This window comes from Echinops telfairi, unplaced genomic scaffold, assembly GCF_000313985.2.
Source record: "Echinops telfairi isolate 266 unplaced genomic scaffold, ASM31398v2 ScPeMD7_7421;HRSCAF=8459, whole genome shotgun sequence".
Classification (NCBI taxonomy): Eukaryota; Metazoa; Chordata; class Mammalia; order Afrosoricida; family Tenrecidae; genus Echinops; species Echinops telfairi.
The window spans coordinates 13,031,004-13,035,543 of record NW_022111321.1 but is presented as its reverse complement, the minus strand read 5'-3'; the positions used below and the strand labels follow the sequence as shown (position 1 = coordinate 13,035,543).

The following is a 4,540-nucleotide window of genomic DNA, read 5'->3' as shown; positions in this document are numbered from 1 at the left end:
CAGCCTCATCTTGGTCTGAGGAGTACCTGGTGGGTTTACACCTCTGACCTTTCAAGGAGCAGTCAAAAGCTTGCCTGGCAGTGCAACGAGGGGGAACAGAGAACTGAAGGACCTTTAACCTATCCTTGCGACAGTTTTTTTCATCTCCAAAAATGAAGGTATTCTTAGCATAAGCGATGCAACAAAATCACCAGCAGAACTTAATGACATACAAGAAAATCGCTTCATGAGCATTGACAATATCAAATTAGAATGTTTGGGGCGTGAAGCAGATCTGGCAGATAAGTACATTTTTTAGGCTTCAACACTGTGTCCATCCCACTAATAAAGATCCAGAGTGCCAAACGTATCTTCAGGTTTCATTCCAGCCTCCCAAAGCTATTTGCCCCTCATACATTTTTATATATTACATTTTTTTTAATTTGGGGGACAGACTTTAATTTTAAAGACTGCAAAGCAGGAACAAAGAGTAGCCTGTGTTGGTTTATACAGTAGCGCCAACACTGCTAAGGGTCTCATTCTAACATATTCACACACCACTCCCCGTGTTAAGGGTCAGCATACTCATAGATTTGTAAGATAATTCTTAAGATCCATAGAGAATATTTATAAAGTTATAGAAACTTATAAACTCACAAATTCATACTGAAGAGCAATTTAAAACAGTTCCCTCTGAAGGAGTTATAAGCTGCACATCTGCCTTGTGCTTTACAAAAAAAATATGCACCCTGTGGATGTAGAATGGTGTTGTCTTCTGTTAGGTAAGATGATGCTGAAGGCTGCAAGGTGAACACGATCACACTTTGCCTTTCTGCTCTGCTTCTGGCTGAGAATGAGAGGAACTGACCGCACAACTCTTCACAAGCTTCCACGTGTACAGTTGATGTTCTAGAGTCAAAGACAAGAGTCTCGAATGTGAAATCAGTATCCATCTGCTGCTCTGCTGGCCACCACACTGATGTTGCTATAAACCTTGGGTGGAGGATTTCCCAGAATGAGGTTGCAAATGGTAGTTCTTGACATCTTGATGCTTTGAAAGAGCTAAGAATGTGAACTTCCGCATCCACCAGAACAATCATGTCCAGGTCACGTTCTCGAGGGTGAATTTGGTTTTCCCTCCTTTACCAGGGGTCCCTCCGATTGCTCTTTAGAGGGGGTCTGCCTGTAATGGCTTAACATCTGTAACTTCAAACGACTCCAGGAAGAGGTGGTCTAGCCTGACGAGGTCGAGCTGAAATCCCAGCAGAAAGGTTTTCCAGAAGCCCTTAGTCAGGGCACTAAGGTTTGTGTTCTTTCCAAGGCCTGATTTCCACATTCCTTGATCGCACATTAAAGTGTATCTGAAGTCCCAAATGGTCTACACAGGAGGGAATATCTTCATCCAATTCTCTTGCAATGGCATGGATCTGTTTGCTTAGAGTGGGGTTTTCCTTGTTTCTTCTTTTCCAGCCAGGAACCCATCCCCATAGAGGGGCGGGCCTCCTCTGTGTCCTTAGGTCCAGCTCTTTGCTCTTGGAAGTCACCAACAGCAGCTCAGGTCTGTGGGTCTCCCGCGTAGGGGAGTGTGAGGGAAACCATCCTTGGCCCTGGTGCTCTGCGCCTCCGTCTTGCGTTCCATCACTAGCAGTTTCCCCATTTTTATACATATATTTCTGGGGGGAGGTTAAATTGGCCTAATATGTAGGAAACGCTTAAAATATGCTCTGCCCTTTAACTTAGTAAATGTTGTTATAGAAATGTATCCCAAAGAAATTAGGTCACAAATATCTGTACTCAAGAATAATAATTCTCTTGTTTTAAAAGAAACTTTTATTATGAATTATGTAGGTGGCAGTTCGCTGAGTATATTATCATTTTTACATTCAATAATTCATCCTCCATGGGCTTCCTCTTAATATTTCTCTTCTTTCCTAACCCTGTGTACTTTGTCTGGATAAATGCTACTCTTCTGATCTTGATGATGGATTGTTCTAGCATGAGGGAGAGTTCAGTTCCAGGCCTGATGGGATGACAAAAGGCTACAGTTGTGGAGGTCCCAGTAGTCTCCTCTTCATTAAAATGTAAGCAGTTCAAAAAAAATAAATAAAATGTAAGCAGTTCAAACAACCTAGTAGTTAACCATAATATCTTATTTATGAGATATATTACAGTATAAATGCAAAACAGAACACTGCAGTTATTGAAAAGTAAATTTAGGAAAATAACTAATGATATGGAAAATGTGATATATTTATAAAAGCCATGAGATTTTAAAATGGAGTATAATCATATATGATTATAAACATGTGAGAATCATGCTGCAAAGCTAAACTAGAGAGTTAAACTCTGTGTTAGTTACAAAATCCGGTGTCAACTTGAGCCTATTAAGAGTGACGGGGTGGAGTCTATCAGGTCATAGCTTGATGGTCATAGCAGGTCATTTGGAGGCTCAATGGAGATGAATAGCTCACTGGAGTCTGGATACACTCTCTGCTTCATCTTCCTTCTGACAAGCCAGATGTGCTACTTTGATGGAGCCAGAGCCATGGGGCTGGAGGAGCCATGTGGAGACCCACACCAGTACTAAGAGTCTTCCACTGCCACTGGATCCACAAGACTTTCCACCCAATGGCCTGTGATCATTCTTTCTGCATTTGGCATCATTGCATGTGCTGCATGAGTCTGAAGAAGAATTCATAGACTGGTAATGGACAGATGGGTTAATATTGGATTTATGGACTTGCCCTGGACTGGGCTGGGATGTTTTCTTAATGTTCAGCTGCTCTTGATATAAAGTTCTCCCTTATGCACATTTGAGTGTCTTTGAATTTGTTTCTCTAGTCAACCCAGACTGACACAAACTCTAGAGTATATAATGTATATTCCCATGTATACAACACTCTAGAAACAACAAACCTTATCAATAATGATATAAAGCAGATTAGGATTGACTTATAAACAGAGTGGAATGAAATAAAGTTTGGCTGGGAAAGGTCTCAAGCAAACTTTTTGAGATGGTGGAAATGTTCTTTATCTTGGCTGTAATGATAGATACAGATGTATATACATAGGTATAAAATAAAGAGCAGGTGTTGGTCACACAGGCTTGAATATAAGGGTGAATACATTTTATCTTACATAAATTAGATCTTCAATTACAATGTATTGTTTCAATTATGTAAAATGAACATATATAAAGTGATTTTTTTTAAATCCTCAAAATGTTAAATGTTAAAAAGTCAAATTTCTGAAACAAATTCATGGGGATACAGCTATTCATTTTTGCAATCATGTGATTGTTCTTTAAAAAAAAAAGAAAAGGAAGAAAAAGCTAGTTTCCCTTTTTTAGTAAATGAAATCCAGGGTTGTTGAATCTATAGGGACAACAAGTAGAATAAGGGGTTAGGAGCAGGGGGCGTACAACGGTGAGGGTGGGTAAAAGAGATACAATGCCAAGGAGTTCCTAGAGGAAAAAAAATGTTTGGAAACTGATTTTGATAGCAATTGTATAATTCTACGTGACGCAATTGAAAAATTGAATGATATGATATATTAAATCACAATTAACAAAAAATAAGTAGCTGCAGGCTTTTTCAATTAAAAAATAAATATAAATTATAATTCTGTCTGAATAATGAGATTGCAAAATTAAACAGACTCATGGTTGTGCAGTCAATTCCGACTCATAGCGGCCTTATAGGACAAAGTAAAATGCCCCCATACTTTGCAAAGATGTACTTTGTTACACAAGCTGATTGTCACATATTTCAGCTGAGAATTGGGGAGTGGGTTTGAGCCATTGACTTCTAGGTGAGGAACCAAGCACTTAACCACTGATCCACCAGTGTTCCTAGTGATTGTACTTTCTTTATAGTTCAAGTTATTCTAGTCTTAATAAAATGGGGGCTTTGTTTTTAACAACATACCGGTCAGCAACAACAACAATGTGGTGAGAAGTGGCCCAGTGCTCATGTGCACTGTTAGGGAGGGTGCCAACGATTAAACCAAGTGTGTGGGACGGTGTGAACGTCTGTTTCCTTGCAAGGAGATGGCCAGAACCGTGGCCCACGGGAACAGAAACCGGGGCCTATTTTTGTTCTGGAACTGAGTGTCCCCAGGCTTCCCAAACAGGCACCTCCACACCTCCTTGTCAGTCTGCTCTCCGGCCCAGTGTCCCTGCTTCTCTGAAAGCACATCACAACCTGTAACAGTGTCTCAGGCGGTTAAAGCGCCAACACGCCAGAGACGAAGGAAATGACACAAGTGATTGCTCTCGAACAAATAAGCAAAGGGAAAAGCTATGGCTGGGAACCCAAACAAGGAAGCGGGAGCGGAAATAAACAAGCCAACAAAGCTCAAGGCCCAGAGCTCCTGGGACAAAAGCCCAGCAAGGGGACAAAAATCTCTTCACCAACCCCAGAGGAAAGACATTTCCTGAGCAGCACTAACCTGACAAATACCTTATAGACCCAGTGACTGTGCAGTTCTAGTTGGCTCTTTAGCTCCATTAGTTCCAAAAGAATGAGATGGCTTCAATCCAGACAGCCGTTTGCTGCCTCAC

The 4,540-nt window shown here is 40.8% G+C and overlaps 1 pseudogene; it reads right to left on the bottom strand.

Annotated features, from left to right (window-relative positions):
* Positions 1 to 921: 921 nt before the first annotated feature.
* On the bottom strand, positions 922 to 4,487 carry LOC101653998 (annotated as a pseudogene).
* Positions 4,488 to 4,540: the final 53 nt, after the last annotated feature.